The sequence below is a fragment of the Canis lupus genome, chromosome 7 (assembly GCF_011100685.1).
Source record: "Canis lupus familiaris isolate Mischka breed German Shepherd chromosome 7, alternate assembly UU_Cfam_GSD_1.0, whole genome shotgun sequence".
Classification (NCBI taxonomy): Eukaryota; Metazoa; Chordata; class Mammalia; order Carnivora; family Canidae; genus Canis; species Canis lupus.
Window position 1 is genome coordinate 27,675,098 of NC_049228.1, and position 26,353 is coordinate 27,701,450.

Below are 26,353 nucleotides of genomic sequence, written 5' to 3' on the forward strand. Positions count from 1 at the left end.
TTTTCTGATCAAGCATATTCTTATATCACTTAAAATTATGACACCTCAATTATTTTACTTAGTTTATTCCTTAATTTAGCAGATGATACTTAGCATAAACTGGCATATATTTAATTTGAGGAACTGCCTTTTTAAAATGTCTTTTGAAGATGGTAGTAGTCATCTGTAAAGTAAATGTGGTTATGTGAATAGTCAGAAAGACTTCAGATCTTCATTTTGTCACTTACAGCTATTTGGCCTTGAGTAAGTCATAATCTCTCCAATTCTTGGTTCCTTCATTAATGAAATAGGGATACTACTCTATTACCATTTGTCTTGTTCAGTTGTTGCAAGGATTATAGGATATTTATATGTATATATATATTTATATTTATACATATATACATGCATGGCTTGTAGGTAGCAATTAAATGGTAAATTCGGGGTGTAGGTAAGATTTTTTTTTATTTTTAAATTTTATTTATTTTTATTTTTTAAAAAAGATTTTATTTATTTATTCATGAGAGACAGAGAGAGAGAGAGAGACAGAGACACAGGTGGAAGAAGTAGGCTCCATGCAGGGAGCCTGATGTGGGACTCTATCTCAGGACTCCAGGATTACGCCCTGAGCTGAAGGCAGACACCCAACAGCTGAGCCACCCAGGTGTCCCTGATTTTTTTTTTTTTTTAATCACAGGATTCACTAAATTTTCTAGGGCTGCAATCAGACCAATAATTTTATCTTCTCTCATTTTTCATAGAGCTCTTTTTAGTTTTTAAAGAGCTACACAAACTACAGTGCAAAGAAGATTGGATCTCTTTCTTAGGAACATTCCTGTAGCCTTGTTCATCTAAGGAGGGGCAGGACACCCCTGATTCCACCTTGTCTGATCTTGTTTTCTCTCTCCAGCTTGTGAAAAAGGCCACTCTTCCTCTCTCTGCCCTTTGCAGGAGTATATTCTGTTTGTGGCAGACACATTTACTGATACTGGTCTATCTCCTGGGCATCTCAGCCTAGCTTTTGCTTGCTGTAGCTTTCTACAAAGCTCTCTCATCTTCAGAAACTCAACTGCCCAGGCTTGTTTGGGGTAGTAGCCACTCCCTGCTTCATTGCCTCCTCTTTTCCAAACCTCTCATGCAGTTTCCTTTCTGTTCTCTGGATGGAGGGCCAGTTAGAACGCTTGGAAGGGGAAGTTAGCTCAGAGAGTATGGCACTCCTTGGAGGCATAACAGGTATGTTCCAAGCTTACTCATAATTCCTGGCCATATTCCCAATGCACTATCTTTGACTGCTGTTCTAGACTCTGCAGCTTCAGGTTTCTAGGCAGCAGTTTGAATGCGAGCGCTTCAGGGAAGAGGGCTGACACCTAAGACTACCTGAAGGAAGGTTTGAGTTAAGCACTGATACTGTACCAGCTCATTCTCTTTTCTCTGTTCCTTGACTTTGTTCAGTCCCCGTAACTGCAAAGAAGATGTACCTATACAAGCTTGTAAAAGAGATCATCACTTTGTATGTGCCTCCTTTCCTCATTAAGCCTAGAGTTGGAGTTAACATTTTCTGCAGAGGTCCAGATAGCAATGTTTCAGCTTTGTGGACCATACTGTCTCTGTTGCAACTGCTTGACTCTGCTCCTGTAGCTGAAAACAGCCATAGACAATATGTAAGTTCATGGGCGAGGATGTGTTTTAATGAAACTTGAAATTTAAATTTCATATAATTTTCACATGTTATGACATATTAATATTCTTTTGCTTTTTTTCCCAAACTGTTTGAAACTATAAAAGCCATTCTTGGCTTGCAAGTCATACAAAAACAAACAGGACCAGATTTGGCCACAGGCTTACCCCTGCCTTGGAGAAATTACATTACCCTAGTGAACCATTATTCAGAGTATTGCAGGTCTTCTGTGAGGTGGTCTAAGTAAAAAAGCTTCAAAGTATGAGCACAGAGCTCTATTTTAAAGGAATTTTCTAGGGAAGAGAATTTTCAGATAAACATGCCGCTTGCAAATTCATTTTGCCCATCCTGATGGATCCCCCCTCTAGTGAGTGTTCACCACACTCCTGTTTACCTCAGAACTGAGGAGAGCCAGAATTAACTAAACTTCAATTAGTGGAGGCCTGGCTGAGAACTGTACGCATTCTCTAAGACTGTCATTAAGTTATCAGTTCCGTGTACTTACTCATGCACTCACTTACAGAGATCATAAGCCCCAAAGAGGTGCAATAATGATAAAGAATGATGTAAAATGAAAGCTTAAAAGTCCAACAGAATAAGAACAAATCCAACTCAAATGAGTCCTTAACTAACAAGTCCCACCATTACGTAAATTTCCTTCAAGATAGTTTGATACCAGAAAACTGAATTAGGGGTGCCTGGATGTCTTGGTCTGTTAAGCATCTGCCTTTGGCTCAGGTCATGATCTTGGGGTCCTGACATGGACCGCTGTGTCAGGCTTCCCACTCAGCAGGGAATCTGCTTCTCTTTCTCCCTCTCCCCTTACCCCTACTCGTGCTCTCTCTCAAATAAATAAATAAAATCTTTAAAAAGAACACGTGTGAATTAATAGAAGAGCAAAGAAAACTTTAGGTTTCTAGATATGTTTAGATCGAAGTCAGAGTGTTGAAGAATAAATGTAGACTTTTTTTTTCTTAAATAGATAAATGCCTGACACTTTATCTACACAGGAAAGCACATCTCACAGATGGTAAGTTATCTGAATCACCCTGAGGAGGAAACCAAGGTGACATATGCCTAGCACCTGTCCTAAATGGGATTGCAGTCACAAGGGGTCAGAACTAAGGAAGAGAATCCTACCTGATGTGTCAAGAGGTGAAGAGAATCAAGTCAAACTCTTTAAAAATCATTGGAGATTAATATAACAAAACCAATATTAGCCACCAATCCAGAAGGCAGGAGGGGGGGTCCCAATGGGAGAAAAATCAAAGATTTGGAGATAAATATAAATGAAACAGAACAGAAAGGGCTAAGGAGTAAAGGGAGAGGTTGTTGGAACTACTGACTAAAATGTCTACATATGTTTTTATTGGTTCATTTGTGTGTGGTACTTGAGTGCACTGTCTTGGTTAAAATATACCAGATGTAATACGAGTGTCGCAAGTATAGTTGACCTTTGAATGATGTAGGGGTCAGAGGTGCTGACCCCTTGTGCAGTTGAAAATCTGTGAGTTACTTTGTCTCCCCTATATGACTCATATTACTCCTATATATCCAGAAACCTTTTTACCTGAGTAACATACAACAATATGTGAAATTATTCCAAACCCATAAATAAGAATATATTCTTCTGTGTGGATGAAGAATCAGAATAGATATTGATATAAAATTGGATCACCTCCTCCTTCAGGATCAAAGGAAGTGGTACTTATGATCTGTATAGTATAGTAATACTAGCTGCTAGTACTGGGAATGTAATATTACATCTATAATTAGAACAATCAAACAAATAGTGTTGGTGGTTTTACATTGATAATTGTAATAATAAAATCGATTGTATCTAAAATCAATAAGACACCTGCTAAATGTAGTGAAAAGGTAGTCAAATATACAGAAGCTCTTGTGTGGGCTAACTTACTGGCTAAGGGCAGATATACTGTTAATTCTGTTCCAGCACCTCTTCAATTATTGATGAGGCAAATAGACATAAGAATGATGGTGGAAGCAGTAAAATTTATATTGTTTATTTGAAGAAATGCTCTAGTGGCTATGGCTATTCATAGTACTATTCAACTGCCTAAGCCCTCAATTATAATAGATATTACTATATGAAAGATTATTATGAACAGTAACAATTATGTTATAAATTTTATCATTTCTTAGTAAAGCTCTGGGTTGACCTAATTCAGCACAAATAAGAAGACTTAGGGAGGTTCCTACAATTCCAGTTCAAGCACCAAACTGTAAACATGTGCCAATATCTTTATGATTTGTTAATAGTAAGTGGTTTATGAACATAGGTAAAATGGCTGAGTAAGCATTAGACTAAGTCTAAAGTCTAAAGACAGGTTGAGTCCTGTTTTTACCAAGCCCTGTGGTGAATAACAGATTGAATTGCAAATTCCAAAAAGGAGCTTCCCCTAAATGCTGGGAAAGATCAAAGCCAGTTGACTGGAATATTTAGTGAGGATTTAGCTTAATTCAAGTGTTTGATTTGTGCTCACTTGATGCAAGATAACCTGCAATCTGTATTTCAGGGACAAAGATAATACATGCAGAGAGCTTTAAAGGTGTTTAGTTCACATAAACCTAAATTCCTAGTCCAACACTGATAATATTGGTGTTAGGGGAAGGACCAATGTCAATACAATAATGAATGGACGTAAAAAAATTACTTGGCTTATATTTGCAAATTGTCATTTTATTTCTGTTACTTGTTGATAGAAATTATAGTGATACAGAATAACTTAATTGTATGTAGAACTATAGATTAAGTAGGCCTAGAATAGCTTTTAATGTTGGTATAATAATGCTTCTAGTTTTGGAAAATTATTCATTTGGGTGAAAAAAAAACACCTTGTGAGTGGTGAGAGGCTTCCTAGGGATCATATAATTAGAAAAATCATAGTAGTAATTAAGGGTATTCTATTTCATGTGTATGGAAGTTTTGTGGTGGATGACTGTAAATAAATAATACAAATGTAGTAAATGTTAATATAATGTAAATGAATAGATTTAGAGCTATGATGCTTTGTTCATAAGTCATGATAGAGCTAGTCAGGCTAAATGGCCAATTGATGAATAGGCTAAAATTTTTAGAGTTGTGTTTGGTTAAGGCTTCCTCTTTATCCTAACTATAACTGATACTGTAGCAATTATTTTTTTGTAGCAATTATTAATATATTTAGGTTAAGTGATTGTGAAGCTTGATATAAGACTCATGGTGAGATTTGATATAAAACTGATAGGTAAGTTTTTATCATGTCAATAAAACTAATTCTGATCATTAACGGAATACCTTGTGTAACTTCTGGTACTCAAAGATAAAATGGGGAAAATTCAAGTTTTATAATAAAGGCTACTGTAATAATACAAGGGTGCTGTTAGATTAAAAATTTTAGTAATTGTTCATTGGCCAGAATATATTAGTTTAATAATGATAGCTATTATGAGAAGTACAGATGTGGTGACTTATGTTAGGAAATATTTAATGGATACCTCTATGGGTTGTGAATTACAATTTTTAATTAGATTGGGATATTGTTTATTATATTTGTCTTGAAACCAGTTCAGATTATTAGTGTGAGCTTAACATAATGATTATGGCACTTGTGATAATAATAAGTGACATAATAATAAAGATGAGAGGATTTATTAGTATGGGAAGAATATAAACCATCTTGGGGGTATTGGCCCAATAGTTTATTTAGCTTACCATACATAGGACATGGTGTAGTATGGTAACATGGAGATTTTTGAATTCTTAGGATTAGGTTTAATCCCTATAATTCTAGAAATAAGAGGGCTTAACCCTCTGTTATTTATTCTATCAAAGTAATTCTTTTATTAGACATATTTATAATGCTTGTGGCAGGATATTTGCCTTAATAATGGGATTTGATACATATCATATGCATAATGTTAGTGTTAGTGAGAAGAAATTTTTTCATAAGAGGTGTAAATTGGTCATATGAGCATTGTGGTTATGATGCTTGGATTCATAAAAAGAAAACAGAAGAAGGGTTTTGATAATGCAGTTAATTGCATACATTTCTGGTATGTAAGGATTGTGAAATTCTAGGAAAACAATTGTTAAAGTATTTATTATGATAGTGTTGACATGTTTCTGCCAGAAAAAGAGAGCAAATGGGCCTGCTGCATATTTGGCACTAAAATCAGAGACAAATTCTGATTCTCCCTCTGTTAAGTCAAAAGAGGCTCAGTTGGTTTCTGCTGGGATTGAAATAAATCCTATTATGGCTAGTGGTCATGATGAAAAAGTTAATCATAAATACTCTTGAGTAATAATTAGGGTTGATGTAAATGGTTCATTTACTAGTAGTGCTGATAATAGAATAATTGCTAGTTTACTTCATATGAAATTGTGCTAAAGCTCAGCATACACCAATTAAGGCATATTTTGAATCTGAAGGTCATCCTGATCAGAGAATAGAACAAACAGCTAAACTTACTACAGTTAATATGACTAATACACCTATATTTATGTTGATTAGTGGGTACAGTATGGGCAGTGAAATACATATTGTTAACATTAGTGTAAAGGCTAGGACTGGTGAATGATATAGATGTTAATGATAATGATTGTGAAGATTCTTTGATAAAGAATTTGAAGGCATTGGTGATGGTTAAAGTAGATGATGAGGGCCAATAATGTTTGGTCCTTTATGAAATTCTATATAACCTAATACTTTCATTTAAATAATATAAGAAGTGCTACAGCAAGTAAAATAAAAATAATTAACAGAAGATTAATTATGAATATACCATTAAGAAGAGGATTTGAACAGCTAGTTATAAAGGGTCAAGTTTTATGCAGTTATCAGACTTCCTCATTAACAAGCCCTGGTCTTGGTCTGGGCTGACAGAAATTAATTACATTAAGATTATATAATGTATCAGATTGAAGGAAATTTTCTCAAGTTGGTCTTATTTCTCTTGTCTTTTCCTATGGGGAAAAATATTAAATAGAAATTGACCTGGATCACTCTAGTCAACTCAGGTGATGTAAAACTTTAATAACTGAACAGAAGCCCTATTAATACTGTACAACACTAGGATATCCTGATCATCACTGAGGTTGTAAACCATATTGTCAATATGAATTCTGGAATGGGATAGGATTGCACTGTTATCTCCAGGGCAACTTGTTCTGTTGATCAACTTTGGATCAGTAACTGATAAAATAGATTTCAAGTAGTTTGGTCTAAATTTCAATCACTCAGAAGTTATTTTATACTCTGAGGTCACCTCACAAAATTATTAATCCACTGAATTTTTTTATCATTCCTCAGTGTGGTTAAAAAGGTTTATATTTAGATTAAAGCTCCATAAAGTCTTCTGATCTTGTCATTCCTGCAAAGGTTAATTTCACTGATTGAAAGGAAGAGCCAGTAAAACCCTCATGTGGCCATTCATGTAAGTCCTTACTTAGAGAACAAATCAATGTGTTACATTTGCATGGTCAAGATACTGTGGCTGTTAAACACACATCACTGGGTAGGCAATGCATCCAATAGTAGAAATGCTAGAGGTGATGTTTTTGGTAAACAGGTGGAGCTTATGTTTGCTGAATTCCTCTTACTTTAAAAAATCTTTTTTTGTGTCGCATGCTTGTATTGGACTAACAATTGATTTAATAAATAATTAATTATTAGGTTAAATTTATTTAATTGCTATCTATCAGTGGTTATTTAATCCGATAGAAGCTTGTAACAAAATAATTCTTGTTACTAATATTAACAGTATTTCTTTTGTTAATTAATTATTCCAATCTTGTATTAGGAGTCAATTTTTGTTATTAGAATTAAAATAAAATTGTTGAGCTTGAGTATTTCTTAGCTGATAGCTGCTTTTTTTTTTTTTTTTAGATTATTTATTTATTTATTTATTTATTCATGAAAGACTGAGAGACAGAGAGAGAGAGAGCGCCAGAGACAAAGGCAGAGGGAGAAGCAGGCTCCATGCACCGGGAGCCCGATGTGGGATTCGATCCCGGGTCTCCAGGATCGCGCCCTGGGCCAAAGGCAGGCGCTAAACCGCTGTGCCACCCAGGGATCCCTGATAGCTGCTTTTAAGCCAAATGTGGATTTATAAATATTTACCTGCTAAGGAAGTTTATTTCCAATGTCTAAGGAGCTGTACCTTTTTAGATTAAACTTTACTTTCATGTAGGACTTATTACCTTTTTAGTTAACTTTAAAGTTGAACTGAAAGTCTCTCCTAGAGAACCAGCTACCCCCCAGGTTACCAGGCTTTTCACTTGTATTTATAGACCTTCTCACTATTTCGCCAAATGGATAGATTTGTTCCTTAAAGTCTCTGAAAGTAGCTCATCTGGATTTGGAATAGTTGACTTAAGTTCTCTTTGTGAAATTGTTCTAGTTAATTCATTATGCAAAATGTAAAAGGGTGAACTTTACTTTCTAATACTTTAATTACTTCATCATTCTTTTACAGTATTTTCTCCATAGCACTCAGTAAGATTTCTATCCCCTATATTTGTCTTTGTAAATAAATACCTTATTTCATTTAAATATAATTGTTAGGTTTATAGTAAAGTTTTGCTTCACTTTAGTTCAAAGTGGTCATTTTAGGGGCACCTGGGTGGCTCAGTAGTTTGGACATCTGACTCTTGGTTTCAGTTTAGGTCATGGTTTCAGAGTCATAGCTGGAGTCCCACCTTGGGGTCCACACTTGAGTGGAGTCTGCTTGAGATTCTCCCTTCCCCCCTCCACTTGCATGCTCTCTCAAATAAATAAATAAAATCTTTAAAAAAGAAGTGATCAGGGATGCCTGGGTGGCTCAGCGGTTGAGCACAGGGCGTGATCCTGGAGTCCCAGGATCGAGTCCCACATCAGGCTCCCTGCATGGAGCCTGCTTCTCCCTCTGCCTATGTCTCTGCTTCTCTCTGTGTGTGTCTCATGAATGAATAAATAAAATCTTAAAAAAAAAATAAAAAAGAAGTGGTCATTTTAAGATGAAATTTCCAGAGTAAATAAGGTGCTTTATTTACACCTTGGTTTGTCCAAGCACACTTGTCTCCTCTCACATGTTAGATAATTATAAATGGTCATAAATATAAAATTAGTATGTGAGGAGAGTGACAGATGATGTGTGCGTGCTTCATGGCCTAATTCAATGAAGCTCTGTTCTTAAATTATTACTAAATTCCTCCTTAGTCTTCAGCTTCATAAAAGCTTTTGCATGATATTTAATGTTCTCAAAGTAGAATAAGTGGTCCATTTCTTTCTACCTCATAAGATATACATTTATCTAATATGTTTATGCTAATATTTATACCTACTATAATTCTCTTTTAGGGTTCGCTGAAGACGGTGGTAGGTAGTATGGATTAGCAAGAGGTGCTGAGTCTTATCTGGATTTATCAGTCATAGAAGAGGATGCCAAGTCCTTTGAGTTTTAAGCTATTGCTAGTAGTAATCTGGTGAGTAATTTGTTATACTAATTATTTGGGTGTAGGGTTGAGCATAGTGGAGTATCTAATCTGAGTTTGGATCTTAGCTATTGTGTAACCAGAAATATTAAAGTCACTGTAGTAGGTTGTTTTGGTTTTAGTTGCAGTTTCTTATAGTTAATTAAAATTTATTATTAAATTATCTTAAACATGCTTTACACCAAAATTTTATTAATTTGTGTTAACTGTATGACTACGGTGGTTGGTACAAAATTTATCAACTCTCATAGTAAGTTAATATAACTTCATCAAACTTTTGTTTAGAATGATTTTTATCACTATCTCTCATGGGGGTATGGTTGAGCAAGGCATAATAAACTACTTATGAGCTTGAGGCCTGCTCCTTTTATGGTTACTGATCTAGAAGACATTCTCACTGGGATGCATATAATTGCATGTATAATTTGATACAAAATAAATAAAAAATAGGACCAAGCCTATGAGTTTATGGAATTTTATAAACTCATATAGGCATTTTCAGTACCTTGCTTTAATTGTTAAACTACATTATCTAAATAAGATCTAGAGAAATACTTTTTCATAAAAATCTCAAAATATTAGGTGCTATGTCAGTCTTGAAAGACAAAATTGAACTTAATAGAGAATAAAAAATTTCTATCCCATTAGACCTCATATTTGGATAAAGTTTAGTGTTTTTAAATTTTAGTAATTAAGAGTTGGACTAGAGTATGTTTTAGTTGAGACTATGATTGGAGAAAATATATAAATTATGGAATAATTATGATTATTTGGGCCTTCTATGTTACAGAGTCTTATTTTGGGGGTTTGGCAAGATAAACTTATTTTCTATACAGCTAACAGTCTATGGGGGAGGTGAGGAGGTTTACTAAGCTAATTTTGTTTGATGATAATATGTGTACACATTTATAATTAAGTTTTTATATTTCCTATGAGCACTGACCAATTAACAATTTATGGTTATGATTTTGGTAAATAATATTCAGTTTAAGCTCAGCTACCCAGCATCCCCCCATAAATTAAAAAATACCAAACATCTGGGACCAGACATTTATGTGTGAGCATGAGCTGATTAGTCATTAGTCCATTGAGACGTCTTATGTAAAGGAATAGATAGACAATTTTAGGTGAGATGGTCCTGAAGTAAGAATCAGATGCCAGATATAGTTTCCCATTAAAAAGCCCCACATATTATGGGGCTGGAGAGGAAAGAAGTTTATAACCTGAGTAGGTTGCTAGTTTCTTGAAGCATGGTGATTAAGGAAAGATAATGGCTATGATAAACACAGTGACAAAGATTAATTTGAGTAGATGTGCTATGGGTGATCAATAATATGATGTCCTATGTGATATTAATGGTGATATGTGGTATATACTATTCATGTGGTTTGGGGTTTATGGATGATACACCATCATATGTATTATATAAGATGAATAATTAATGTGCATGCTTATTATGTGAATGGGGCAAATAATTTAATGCACAATTATAAATAGTATTATGTATAATTAAACATCTGTATACTAATAAAATAGTATGTGTAGATCACACAATGCAGATGTACATAGTGGGTTAATTTTTAATTTTTTTCTCCATATCAATGTATCATCTGACAATAATCATTTTTATTTACATATAACAATACAAGGAATAGTTTAAGTAGAATTTCAGCTCTGGGTGCTGATGGTGAAGCTGAGGGCCTTTCCTTGATAGTACGAGGGAGAAGTTTGTATCCATTTCTGGTTTGGAAGACCAGAGTAATAAATAGACTACAAGAGCTCATAATTTGAGAAGATTGCATTCAGTTAAGCTTGTAAGTGGTATAATCACCAGGATAACAAGAAAATGTAGATAGATACTAGTTGGCCGAATAATAAAGGGGTGCTCAACTACTTGACCTCCAATTCATGTTAGTTTTTAAAGGTCTGCTACACATAGATCAATGGAACAGAATAGAGAATCCAGAAGTGGACCCTCAACTTTATGATCAACTAATATTCGACAAAGCCGGAAAGACTATCCACTGGAAAAAGGACAGTCTCTTCAATAAATGGTGCTGGGAAAATTGGACATCCTCATGCAGAATAATGAAACTAGACCATTCTCTTACACCATACACAAAGATAAACTCAAAATGGATGAAAGATCTAAATGTGAGACAAGATTTTCATCAAAATCCTAGAGGAAAACACAGCAACACCCTTTTTGAACTTGGCCACAGCAACTTCTTGCAAGATACATCCACGAAGGCAAAAGAAACAAAAGCAAAAATGAATTATTGGGACTTCATCAAGATAAAAAGCTTCTGCACAGCAAAATTAACAGTCAACAAAACTCAAAGACAACCTACAGAATGGGAGAAGATATTTGCAAATGACCTATCAGATCAAGGGCTAGTATCCAACATCTATAAAGAACTTATTAAACTCAACAACAAAGAAACAAACAATCCAACCCAGAAATGGGCAAAAGATATGAGCAGAAATTTCACAGAGGAAGACATAGACATGGCCAACAAGCACATGAGAAAATGCTCTGCATCACTGGCCGTCAGGGAAATACAAATCAAAACCTCAATGAGATACCACCTCACACCAGTGAGAATATCGAAAATTAACAAGACAGGAAACACCAAATGTTGGAGAGGATGTGGAGAAAGGGGAACCCTCTTGCACTGTTGGTGGGAATGTGAACTGGTGCAGCCACTCTGGAAAACTGTGTGGAGGTTCCTCAAAGAGTTAAAAATAGATCTGCCCTATGACTCAGCAATTGCACTGCTGGGGATTTACCCCAAAGATACAGATGCAATAAAACGCCGGGACACCTGCACCCCGATGTTTATAGCAGCAATGTCCACAATAGCCAAACTGTGGAAGGAGCCTCGGTGTCCATCAAAAGATGAATAGATAAAGAAGCTGTGATATATGTATACAATGGAATATTAGTCAGCCTATTAGAAACGACAAATACCACCATTTGCTTTGACGTGGAGGGTATTATGCTGAATGAAATAAGTCAATTGGAAAAGGACAAACATTATATGGTCTCATTCATTTGGGGAATATAAAAATTAGTGAAAGGGAATAAAGGGAAAGGAGAGAAAATGAGTGAAAATATCAGTGAGTGTGACAAAACATGAGAGACACCTAACTCTGGGAAATGAACAGGGGTAGTGGAAGGGGAGGTGGGTAGGGGGTTGGGGTGACTGGGTGATGGGCACTGAGGGGGGCACTTGGTGGGATGAGCACTGGGTGTTATGCTAAATGTTGGCAAATTGAACTCCAATAAAAAAAATTTAATAAAAAAAGGTCTGCTACTAGAATCCAGAATAAGCTTTGGCTTAGAGATTGTAATTTTATGCTTTGTAGTTTTGATGTATGAAGTCTTAGAGTAGTAGCTAAGATTAGGATGGAACAGATTAGAGCTAAAACATTTTATTTGCTGAGAGTAGGTAGTAGGATTGTTTAAGCCTGTCGGATTGTGTTAAATTATTCTACACATTTTTTCCTAGTGAATGAGGTTGCACTCTGCTGCTTGGATGATGACCATAGAGTGTGCTGCTGAAAAATACAGTGACTTATGTATTCATGTGTTAAAGTCTTCTGAAATAGTGGGTGGAGAGAATGCAGACTGGCATGGCCAATTTGCCCATAGGTGTAACTTGCTGTAGGTCAGCAGTGGTACTGAGAGCAGTGTCTACTAGACTAGACTTGCAGATACTATGATCAAATCTACATCTACCAATTGGTAAAAATCATTGCATATCTGGTCCCATCAATCATTCTAACCCTTCCTAAGAGAGAAGCATGATCTGCTCTGTATTTTGAAGACATTTTGTTCTTGGTTTTGTCTTCTAATTGACTTACAAGAGATAAGGTAGTAACTCTTGTAATGCTATGTTGTCCGGTCTGGCAATTCTTAATGGATGGAAGGTTTGTATGAAATGACAATCATCATTGAAAATTTAGACCAGATCCCTAGTATTCCTGTGGAACATTCTAAAGATGCAGTTTTTTCAGAATTCACATTCTGAAGCTAACATCTCAGGAGGGGATACTTTGTTCAGGCACTGCTAAGTTAGGCTGAGACAGTCCATTTCACTTTCTGCTACAAACTTTTTTTTTAAAAAAGGAATTTATTTATTTATTCATGAGAGACACAAAGAGAGAGGCAGAGACATAGGCAGAGGGAGAAGCAGGCTCTCTGTGGGGAGCCCAGTGCAGGACTCGATCCCAGGACCCCAGGATCATGACTTGAGCTAAAGGCAGATGCTCACACTGAGCAACCCAGGCATCCCTCTGCTACATACTTAAAAAACATTCTATATTTTAAGTTTCACATCCACAAGAGTGTTGTGTTCATTTCCAAAGATGTATTTTTCATATATCTTCTATTTGTATTATGTATCTATATCAGTGAGTCCTGAATCAGTGATGTAAAATTATATAAAACATTTCCTGTCATGGATTTGTCATTTGTTAACTTCAATCATGATGATAATGAAGATGATAAAGTACTCCCACATTTTCTTATTAAAGAAAAAAGATACATACTATTTGATGTAATCATTTTATTCTTGAGTATCTATCTTACAGAAATAAAAATATAAGCATGGGGATCCCTGGGTGGCGCAGCAGTTTGGCGCCTGCCTTTGGCCCGGGCGCGATCCTGGGGACCCAGGATCGAATCCCACATCGGGCTCCTGGTGCATGGAGCTTGCTTCTCCCTCTGCCTGTGTCTCTGCCTCTCTCTCTCTCTCTGTGACTATCATAAATAAATAAATAAATAAATAAATAAATAAATAAATAAATAAATAAATTAAAAAAAATATATAAGCATGTTTCTATATATTGTGTGAAGAAGTTTATTCCTGTGTTGTTTAAAGTGTCAAAAACTGAGGATAAAATGGATGTTCATTGTTAGAGAAGTGAATAAATTATTCCATCCCTTCCATGAGATATTTTGCAGGTACTCAAAGTTGTGAACTAGAGCTGTAATAGATGGCTTAGAGAAATACCCCATAAAGTATTAGAAAGAAAAAAAGCATGGCATAGTAAAGTGCTCATGATATGATCCTAACTTCAAAGATAAACAATGATTTTTTAAAAATTCTGTATATATATGGACACACACACACAATTCATGACTCATGTAATCTGTAAAAGGTGTTGATTAGGGAGAAAAATATGGATGGACATATTCCAAGTTGATAATATGCTTTATCCTGTGAGGTAATCACATCAACTGATAAAAAAGCTAGGACCAAATCAATCATTCAATCCAAGAAATAAAAAAAAAAAATAATAAAGAAAACTGAGGTGAAAATATTCTGGTCAGGAAAAAAATAAAATTAAATGTTGTAGAACTTTGGAAAAAGACTGTACATTTCATCCTGGAGCTAGCAAGCAGGTGAAAATTGCAACAGGAGTGTGAAACAAAGTTTGTGAATCACTGTGATTTTTGACCCTTGGATGAACTATTGAGAAACACTTACATAAAAGAGAGATAACCATAGGCTCTGAGTAGTCAGTCCCTCTATCTGGTGTTACTTTACAAAAGGGCAAGGTCACTGTTTTGCTGCTGTCCTAGGAGCAGGAAAATCAAAGGGCTGTGATTAAGGGAACTTAGTGAGAAAGAGCTTATCTTACACAAGCTACAAATAAGTCATCAGAAAAATGGTAGCAATTACCAGAGCCTTTCTTCCAGAGCAGGAGGCTTAGGAAATAAGGAAGATCACTTTTATGGCTCATAAGAGGGAGATTGCTTGTTTGGGGAGCTTTGATAGATTTTTTTTTTTTTTTTAGGGTGGGTAGATTAGAGAGCCTTTTGGCCTTATTCTATTTCCCAGATCCTATCAGGTGGGACTAAATTGATATACAAGGGTCAGAAAAGATTTCCCAGGCTAGTTTGGGATCTGTGAGGAACAGGGACAGTAGTTTGGGGTCCACACTAAAAAAACTGGTCTTTTTGTTCATATAGTCCACATACTGTACCTGAGAGCAATGTGCCAGCCAGGAACATACCTAAAGGCAAATAGGAAGCAAGGCAAAAACCTTACTAGATGATGTTAGCTTGATACTCATGTTTGCATTTTGAAACAATAATTTTTAAAATATATACTTCCACTTACTTTTAGAACGAGAAATGCTTTTAAGGAATAAAATTCTGAGTAGTTTCTCTATGACATTTTGAACAGGGCAATTCTTCAATGTGTGGAACTAGCCTAATAAGTACAATGTATTTAGTTTGCCTGGCACCTAGTCAGTAAGAACCAGTGATACTCACTGGCATTAGGAAAATAAAAAACTCTCCCAGTACATCTCTAGATGCTCCTATGTGGAAATACCACATAGTGGTTCACTGAGAACCACTTATAGATTAATACACTTATTTTATTTTTAGACATAAAAAATTGTGAGGGACAGTATAGAACCAGAAAAGACCCTCAATACCCAGAGGAATGTTGAAAAAGAAAACCAAAGCTGGTGGCATCTCAATGCCTGACTTCAAGCTGTATTACAAAGCTGTGATCATCAAGACAGTATGTTATTGGCACAAAAGCAGACACATAGATCAATGAAGCAGAATAGAAAACCCAGAAATGGACCTTCAACTCTGTGACCAACTAGTCTTCGACAGGAAAGAATATCCAATGGAAAAAAGATAGTCTCTTCAACAAATGGTGTTGGGAAAATTGGACAGCCACACACAAAAGAATGAAACTGGACCATTTTCTTACAACATACACAAAGATAAATTCAAAATGAATGAAATACCTAAATGTGAGACAGGAATCCATCAAAATTCTAGAACACAGGCAGCAATCTTTTCAACCTTGGCCACAGCAATTTCTTGCTAGACACGTCTCCAAAGGCAAGAGAAACAAAAGTAAAAATGAACTGTTGGGACTTCATCAAGATAAAAACTTCTGTGCAGCAAAGAAAACAGTTAACAAAACTAAAAGACAACCTATGGAATAGGAGAAGATATTTGTAAATGACATATCAGATAAAGGGCTAGTATCCAAGATCTATTAAGAACTTATCAAACTCAATACCCAAGAAACAGAATTCAGTCAAGAAATGGGCAGAAGACATGAACAGACATTTCTCTGAAGAAGACAAAACAAACGGCCAACAGACACATGAAAAAATGCTTAACATCACTTGGTATAAGGGAAATACAAATAAAAGCCACCATGAAATACTATCTCACACTAGTTAGAATGGCTAAAATTAAAGTCAGTTAACAACATATGTTGGTGAGGATGTGGATAAAGAGGAACTCCCTTACACTGTTGGTAGGAATACAAGCTGGTGCAGCCACTCTGGAAAACAGTATGGATGTTGCCTTAAGAAGTTAAAAATAGAGCTATACTATGACCCAACAATTGCACTACTAAGTATTTACCCCAAAGATACAAATGTAGTGACCTGCACCCCAGTGTTCATAGCAGCAATGTCCACAATAGCCAAACTGTGGAAAGAGCCGAGAGGTTCATTGACAGATGAATGGGTAAAGAAGATGTGGAATATTATTTAGCCATCAGAAAGGATGAATACTTACCATTTACATCAACATGGATGGAACTGGAGTGTATTTATGATGAGCGAAATAGATCAATCAGAGAAAGGCAACTATCATATGGTTTCACTCATAAGTGGACTATAAGAAACACTACAAAGGATCATAGGGGAAGGGAGGGAAAACCGAATGGGAAGTCTTCAGAGAGGGAGAAAAACCACGAATGACACTTATTTATAGGGAACAAACTGAGGGTTACTGGAGGGGGAGGTGGTGGGGGGATGGGTTCATTGGGTGATGGGCAGTAAAGAGGACATGATGTGATGAACACTAAGTGCAGCTTATGCACTGGTGAATTATTGAACTCTACATCCAAAACTAATGATGCACTATATGTTGGCTAATTGAATTTAAATTAAAAAATGTGAAGAATGTTAATAGATTTATTCAAATTGTAGTTGGCTAATTCAACAAATATTTCATAACACTTACGATATGTCTGGCACTGAGGTAGTTGCTGAAGATACAGGATTTATATGACACAGAGTACAGGGTCTAGTAGAGGAGACAGACAGTAAGTAGGTAATTTCATATTATATACACACACCCACATACACATACACTCATTCACATACTGTCCAGTGTACCGAGTTGGATGACATTAAATAGACAAAATAGCAAATAGATAAGGTAAATGAAGCTGGTGAGAACTTATAACCAAGGAGAATGCACATGATGCCTTTCAATTGTATCCTAAACTATATTCACATACACTTTTCATTCATTGTCTAGTAAATGAATGCATATTGTGTGCCAAGGAATGTTCTGAGCATTAAGGATACATTTCCTCATGCAGCTTATATTCAAGTGATCTTTGTTGTATTTTCCCAATTCTACTCCTCAATGACTGCCAGTAGTGATCTATCTTTAAAATTTAGGAGACCATTGGTGAGTATCAAAATGAATACTCTTCCATTTCACTATCTCTTCCAAACCTAGAATATTATCAAAGGGAGACCCAACACTTACTGGCACAGAAGTAGCACAGAAGCCACATAGACAAAAATTTTAATTAAAAAAAAATTCTTTAAAAAAATAAATAAATAAAAAAAATAAAAAATAAAAAATAAAAAAAATTCTTTTAAAGTTGCTTTAGAAAGCTTAAAGTTTATGAAAATGTTACATATAATGATAAAAATGTTATAGTGAGGTTACTGTGGATTTCATCTAAAGATCAATCAAGTTGGTTTGAAGATTAACATACATTTATTTCTATGAAACCTAGTATATTTGTGAACTAGTTTTGCTGGCTTGTTTCTGAAAATGCTGGAAGAGATTCAAATGTTCTTTGATCTTTTCATGAGAGAACAAGAAGTACCCTGTTTAAGTACATAAGTTAGCATTTTCTGGTGTGATAAAAGTCAGAGTTGTTATATAATGGCTATTTTATAGTAAAATGATATTTTTTTCTCTTTTTCATTCCAAGGACTTCCTTAGACTTAAAGAAGTACCCACTTATTTTGATCTCAACTTTCACTGTACTGATTATCTACTGTCAAAAGAAAATTCAGAGATATTTACCTGATATGAATATTTTATTAAATGAGAAACAAAATAATCTTGAACAGGGAGACTTCAAACCCAAAAGTTACATGAAGCTTAGAGGCATAATGTTACAGGGTGACATAAAGTGAAAATGAGGAAGCTGTTTAACCTTTACAATGATGATGATGACAGTGATTATTACAATAGAATTTTCCAGGGGATCCCTGGTGGCTCAGCGGTTTAGCACCTGCCTTCGGCCCAGGGCGTGTTCATGGGGTCCCGAGATCGAGTCCCACATCGGGCTCCCTGCGTGGAGCCTGCTTCTCCCGCTGCCTGTGTCTCTGTCTCTGTCTCTCTCTCTCTCTCTGTCTCTCATGAATAAATAAATAAATAAAATCTTAAAAAAAAAAAAAAGAATTTTCCAGGTGGTAGGGGATTGGTTAAAAGTGATTATCTTATACCATTTTAAGATGACAAGTTTCATTTAAGATTTTTAGAGGCATTTATGAAAAATAATCCAAGTTAAATTGCATTTATATTCATGAAGTAAATCAGATTAAGTTTTGCTTAAGAGTCTTAGCTGGTTTTGTCTGCCCAGGGGATCTTCAAACCTGATCTCCATCTTATTTTATTTTGACACTATCATGCCTTAGTTACCATTATCATTATCATTGTATAATAATATTTCATTTCCAAAAATAGATGATAGATTTTGCAGAGTATAGGAGTCATGTTTTCTATTCTTCCTTGGATTGTCCTCAACACAATTCCTAGCATACTACCTGATGCGTACATATATTCTCACCAGATTATTTACTGAATGGCCTGAAGTTTTAGAAATAGGTCCCAATTTTAGAATCAGAAGCCTAGTACAGCAGAAGAAGCTATGATTTTTAACAGTCTTCCTTGCAATCAAGCCCATTTAAAGTTAGGAAACTGGGCAGCCCCCGTGGCTCAGCAGTTTAGCACCGCCTTTGCCCCGGGAGTGATCCTGGAGACCCAGGATCCAGTCCCCTGTCAGGCTCCCTGCTTGGAGCCTGCCTCTCCCTCTGCCTGTGTGTCTCTCTCTCTCTCTGTGTCTCTCATGAATAAATAAATAAAATATTTTTTTAAAAATAAAAAATTCTAAATCTTTAAAAAAAATAAAGTTAGGAAACCTTGACAAATATTGTTGTACTACTTCTCATTGTCCTTCACCTTCTTGATGATATCAACCATTGTGACATCCTTGCTAGGGGATTTGATCAGACCTGGAAAAAAAAAATCCAGTAACAAATATTTTCTTTCCAATTGGAGACCTTGTATTTCTGGGAAACAAATCAATCTTTCCAATAAAAAGCAAGCATTTACAATTTATGATTATAATAAGAAATATATATTTGGTCTTCCTTCTCATTCCCAGCACAGAGTTCCTAAAACCCTAAATCTGCTAAGTGTTGAGAGTAGTAAAGGCATCTTTTGTCATGTTAAGGAAGTGACTTGGTTTCCCCAGGTCACCCAAGAATGGCAGGGAGTTGCAAGAGGAGGAGCTAACTTGAAGTTTAAGAGGGTTAGAACTTTCAGCCTGTACATTCCTATCTCCTGGGAGGGGAGAGGGACTGGAGGCCCCTATCAAAGGCTTAATTAATCATGACTGTACAATGAAGCCTCCATAAAAACCCAAAAGGACTGAGTTAGGGAGTTTCTGGGTTGGGGAACAAGTGGATATTTGTGAAAAGTGCCATGGAAAGTTTATACCCTATCCTCATATCTTGCCCTTTTCCTTCTGGCTGTTCCTGAGTTATGTCCTTTTATAATAAACTGGTAATTTAATGTGTAAAATGTTTCTTTTAGTTCTATGAGCTGCTCTAGTAAATAAAGTGAACCCAAGGAGGGAGTTACAAGGACCTCCAAGCTGTAGCCGTTGGACAGAAGCACAGTAACAACCCGAGTTTGTGACTGGCACCTGAAGTGGGTGAGGCAGCAGTCTTGTAGGACTGAACTCTTAACCTGTGGAATCTAATGCAATCTTGTCAGTAGATAGTCTTAGATTTGAGTTGAATTGTAGGGCCCCCAACTGGTGTCCAGAGAATTGCTTGGTGTTGTAGGGGAATTCCTACCTTCCTCTGACAAATGTGGGAACTGGTCTCAGAGCCTTAATATTATATATGAATAGATGAATGAATAAACACTAGAGAGCATTTATGCATAGTCACCATAATGAAAGTCAAAGTTACCAAACAGCAAACTTGTAGTCTTTTTAGTGGTGCATCAAACCAATGAATTCTCCAAAAAGTCATATATGAGCTGAAAGTCTAGGAAGAAATCTACCTCGCACCAATGTTCAGCTTTTTTAGTCCTCAGAGCCAAGAATAAAACTAAGAGATGTCTGTGGGTAATATGATAAGGTTCAAGACATGGGCAGAAAAGAAAATGAAGACATAGAAGAAAAAAAATTGAAGGAGAGTGATTTAGAATTAGATAGGTCTGGTTTGAAACTCAGCTCCAGCATGTATTAGTTGCATGAGCTTGAGAAAGTTATTTCATTTCTAAGTCTTTTTTTTTTTTTTAAATCAGTAAAATAGGAATGTAGACTACTACAATAGGTGGCCACGGGAATCAATTAGCTGATGTATATGAAACAGTGGCATATTAGGCATATGCTCCTTGGGAGAGAATATTTTTGCATACACACCCATTTGGCAGCAAAGCATGATCAATCTGGAAGGAAGCACAGCTGGTAAGGAAAATATAGGCACAAAAAATATACTCTTCTGTTTAAAAGAAGCTTTTTTAGGTTAAGGTAGTGCATATTGTAGCTCTTGGTGGAAGTAAGCAAACAGCTTGAGAAATTGAGTCATGATTCACTAAAAGTGACCTTTATTCAATCACTTATACGGAAGCTAAACCTAATCTGTCTTACCCTGAAACATGCTTTCAAGCATTAAAGATTCTTAAACATCAGTGAACATCAAGATTAACTTGAATGGATTACAAATAAAAATATAACAGATTCCTATGACCAGATTTCATCTCAAGCTTACTAGATCAGAAAGGGTGGGGTCCAAGATTTAATCACTCCCTTGCAATATCTCACCTCACCCACTAGCTCTGAAAGAAAAGAAAGCAAAACCTTCCCCAGGCATGAGAACTGCTAAATTTGAGGATCACAAAAGTCCAGCATATAAACTCAACCGGACCACACTAGATTTGATACCCTTGGTTACACAGGCTGCAGGTTGTATCTACTTTGGCCAGATCCTTAGTAGGGAGCAATTCATATTCATAAAAGCACCCTGCTTCCTGTCTTTTCAGGTAATGCTACTTCTGTTTATACTTAACATAGCTACAGGGAAGGCCATCTGGTTTTTATTCCAGAGTGTGGGTTTGAAATACTCTTAAATTCTTGTGTGACTTGCATAAAGTCTAGAATTAAAAAAAATTGCTTCTTCTATCTACTGGATGTTTGACTTTGGATAAATTGCTTAATGTTTGCAAGCTTCAATTTTCTGTTTCATAGAATGGGGATATTAATAGCAGTAACTTGATAGAATTGTGTTATAGTAGTAAATTTCTACATTAAACGACTGTTTTCTATTATAATCAAGATTCTGAAAGCTCAAATAGACAAAACTCAAGGAAACAGCATTTAGTCTTACCATGCTGATTAACAAAGCCTGATGCCATCTAGAAATGCTTAAACTATAAAACTAGCCAGTACAGAACCTGGCATAAAATGGATTCTTAGAGGTACTGGTTCTCTATCGAGGTTTCCCTAGCTCATGGCAGATTTTCATGTTCTGCCTTGCTTGCACTGTTATTTTTATCTCTTGAATTATTAAAAAAAAAATTCCTGTTTGTCTTGACTTTCCAATTACCCTTCAAACTTTTCAAAGGAAGGGAATACATGTTACACTCATGGTGATATTCATAGTGCCTAGCATAGGACCTTGAAATCAAAAATACTCAATAAAAGTGTTGATTGATGTGGGACAAAAAATACCAAAAAGACTGATAGAGAGAAAGGATTTTGTGGTGAGCAGAGTCAAGTGTGTCAGATATAGAGTAGTGCTTGTGCTATGGAGGTTTATATCTTCCAACAGTTGAGTTGTGGCTTCTGCAAAGGCCTATCTTCATCTTTCAAACTTTATCTATTCATTTGATTTGACTACACATTTGAAAAGCATTTAAATAATGGAAATAATTTTTAAAAGATACATATTTAAAGCTAAAATAATGATAAAGAACTTCAAATTATTATGGCTAATATGATGAAATATAGCTAAATATAATAGATTGGAGTGGGATGTGTAGACTGGCAATTATAGCTACACTTGCTATCCCCCCAGCAATGAGTGGCATGAAAGTACTATATGGAGTCGCTGAATCACATGTCTTTTTTTTTTTAAGGTTTTATTTATTTATTCATGACACACACACACACACACACACACACACGGAGTCAGAGACACAGGCAGAGGGAGAAGCAGGCCCCATGCAGGGAGCCCGATGTGGGACTTGATCCTAGGACTCCAGGATCACACCCTGAGCCAAAGGCAGGTGCCAAACTGCTGAGCCACCCAGGGATCCCCTGAATCACATGTCTTATTTCAGAGGAGAAGAGCATAATTCAGATAAAATTTGCCTATGATATTGGATTGTAAAGAGTAGTTAGACTCCAAAGAATTTCAATTCCTCAAATGTTCTTTCATTTCTAGCCAGATTACCAAAACAGAATAAAAAAAAAAAATTGAAAGGTGAAAAAAAAGTCATGGCTTTGAAGGAAAAATAAATTATTTATCCAGTTGCATTGGAGATACTGCTCTTGTCTCCATTTGAAGAAAAAAATCTCTTCCTTAAAGTGCCTTTGGGTCAATGTAAATCAGAGTGGGAGATCCTTCTAGGTCACAAACATTTAGGAAAGACCTAAGGAATGGAGCCAACAAAACCCTTCCTATAAATAGGGAAGATGGCTAAAGGCTGTTAGCATGGGGAGGAACAAAATGAACAGGACCTTTCGTATTACCAAACAGGGCCCTGGAATCACCAAGCAATAGAAACTGACAGGCCACATGGGATTTTCAGGCAATGCTTTTTAGAGGGACTATGCTTCATCACCTAGGACATCTGATTGTTGCTGTGGATTTTGATGAAGGCTTCTTCAAGGAAGGGTAAATAGAAGGACACATCAGTGGCAAAGATGACTGTTTTCCTTCTTGGTGCCATCTTCAAAAGGCACTACTGTTTTTGTAAATACTTTCATATTTAACCTTATAATAACCTGGCCCAAGAGAATTACGTTGGGAAGATATTACTATGGGAAATTGCTGAGGAAATTGTTGAAATTAAAGAGCTGACTAGGATTCTAGGATGTGTTGGCTCTTTATTCAGGTTTAAATTGTGCCTTATCCTTCTACCCCATAGGTACAAATCTTTCACCATGCTGTTTATTTTTTTTAAATTTGTTTAAATTTTTATTTATTTATGATAGTCACAGAGAGAGAGAGAGAGAGAGAGAGGCGCAGAGACACAGGCAGAGGGAGAAGCAGGCTCCATGCATCGGGAGCCCGATGTGGGATTCGATCCCCGGTCTCCAGGATCGCGCCCTGGGCCAAAGGCAGGTGCCAAACCGCTGCGCCACCCAGGGATCCTCACCATGCTGTTTAGAAAATGTGTTCCCTTTCATAAAAAGATGAACCTGTGACTTCAAAAGAGGGCAGGCATTTGGGCAATTTTTCTAGTAATAGTATGTGTGAATTCTATAGACAAAACTACCTGTGCTCTTGGGTCAGATTACCACATTGGTGGTAGTTGGTAGCATTGTGGTGATGGTGGGGACAGCCACCAGGAATGAAAGTATGAGGAGGCAGGGGAGTCTGCACCTTTAGCAGAACCCAGAAAGTGAGAGTAAGAGATGAAGTCCCAGTAGCATTTGGGGTAAGGAGCTGAGCCTGCTGGGGTTCAGCTCCCTAAACTCTCTCTTTCAGAGTCAGCCTGGCTGCAGGAAGAGCACCATCTTTGCTCCTCCATGCAGAAGAATGGACTAAATGACAAATCTATGATACTTCTATTGCTATAAATGAAACTGATATAATTTCACTGTAAAAAGGAGAGTCCCTAGTCAAGTATATTATAATCCATTATTATTAAATTCTTCATTTGTCTTCCTTTAAATTGAATATGTGTCAACAGACCTAAGTGCTTAGCATATGTGTGGAAGTCTTTCATGAGTTTGCCTATTAGCTATCTAATTAGGATAATCTTTGTAATGGGGATATCACTAGAGGTCATCATCTCCTTAGATGACCTTACTACAGATTTATTATCTGTGGCCCTCTGTTTCTACCTTTGGTATGACTCTTCTGTGGGAAGTAATGAAAATATTAGACAGTTTGTGTTGATTTCTGGGAAACAAGTGCTAGAGAAACTGAAAGCATTAGATAAGTATACAATAAATCTTGGTTGGTTCTATTTCTACTTTCTGATCTTCCTTGGTCCACAGATCCTTGGTCCTAACCCATTTCTGGCTATATCATATAACTAAAGGCAGAGTGGCTGCAGTACTTAATACACTTCTGTTTCTGCTAGAGCTGCTCTAGAAGGCAGAGGATATCAAAGTAAAACTGCTCTCCAGCTCATAATTGTTGACTGTCTCGATTACAAAAAAAAAAAAAAGTGATAGACTTTTTCTAGATATTCTAGTGGTGTTTAGAGTCTAGGACTGTGCCTCTTTATCAGTTAATAGCCTAACAGGCAAAGATAATCACCACAATGAATATAATAATTATAATAAAGTTCAAGTTGGAGGCATATTAATTAATAGATTTAAATATCCCCACTAGTTGTGTACCAGATCATGCACCAGTCCTTTAGATTCTCTAGACATCAGAGTCCTCATTCATTTCAATGTATCTCACGCTGTTGTCATAAAGTGAAATATTACGCATAAGGCCCCTGGACACAGAGGGGCACTAGGGATGGTGCAGTGGTATTAACATGAGGACTCTGTGCATGGAGTTCTGGGATCTTTCCATGACCAGATGTGGAAGAACCATCTGTGCCATTACTTTTTATAGGAATGTGGCCTTAAACATGGCCTTGAGCATAAACACATATTGTGAAATGAGTAGATGGAAAGAACTTTGCGAATGAAAAAAAGTCAGTAAAAATGTGAACATGTGAGAGATATTGAAGTTGACCTTAGAAAACACTGCCAGATTTTTCATTTTTAGTGATACATAAATCTGCAATAACGCATGGTGAGTATTTAGAAATGAATCCTTATTCTTGGTTGAGAAGATAAATTTTGTACTGTAAAAAATATGAGTGAGTCATAAAATATCACATGTGTGATCTAAAAACTCCAAGTTTGCAGCTAAGCTTCTTTTGTGATTTTTCCCCTATTTTGAATGTAACAATTGAGTTAAATCATTTCATGTCTACAGCTTGAAGTTGATGGCCCTACAAGAGATTAAAAGTGATTCATATGTGATCACCTCAGAAAACTGAGTACAAGGAGCTATTAAATATAAGCATGGAAGATTTCTTTATGAGTTTAAGACAAAGTGAAGAGTTGGGAAAAAACTGAAAAGGAAGGCGAGGCGTGACGGGATATGCCAGGGACACCTGCAATCCTCATTCAAATCTTACACAGTTGGTACTTGGTTTAATAGGCTTCCACCTTGGAACCAAAAATAGCTTGAAGGCAGTTGCCCTACCAGATATCTGCTTCATTTACATACTGGGTACACATACAACCACTGCTCAACAACCTGGGCTAAGTTTTAGTTTTTGAGTTTGACCTGTAATTTCATAAGGTCTTATGATATCCTCTCAAGAAAGAAGAAATCTACATATTTTTTCCTTTGTCCCTGATGATTTCATTTTTAAAAAAGTTTATTAAGTTTTAAATTTTAATCCCAGTGTAGCTAACATTACAGTGTTAGTTTCAGATGAATAATATAGTGTAGAAACCTACATATTTTAATAGAGCTTAGTAGGATATAATTTTATATTAAAGCTTCTAAAACAAATAAATAAATGCAAAATTTTGCATTAAAGATGAATACAAATTTTGTTTTATTTTTATGCTTGGCTATAGATTAGAAATAACCATCTTGCTAACACCTTCTTTTTCCTACCCTCCTGCCGCCTCTGCTATCCCCTCCCTCTG

General features: G+C 36.1%; 1 long non-coding RNA gene across 2 annotated transcripts in view; it reads left to right on the forward strand.

Moving 5' to 3' along the window:
- The window catches only part of LOC119872528, a 101,007-nt gene that overhangs the window by 68,242 nt on the left and 6,412 nt on the right, over positions 1-26,353 (forward strand). The window contains exons 1-4 of one of the 2 annotated variants that reach the window (XR_005362093.1): positions 1,032-1,212; positions 2,640-2,687; positions 7,039-7,093; positions 8,998-9,122. This is a non-coding gene — a long non-coding RNA (uncharacterized LOC119872528). Of the gene's footprint in view, positions 1-1,031; positions 1,213-2,639; positions 2,688-7,038; positions 7,094-8,997; positions 9,123-26,353 lie in introns of those variants that run through there. The other variant, XR_005362094.1, reaches the window with a different exon arrangement.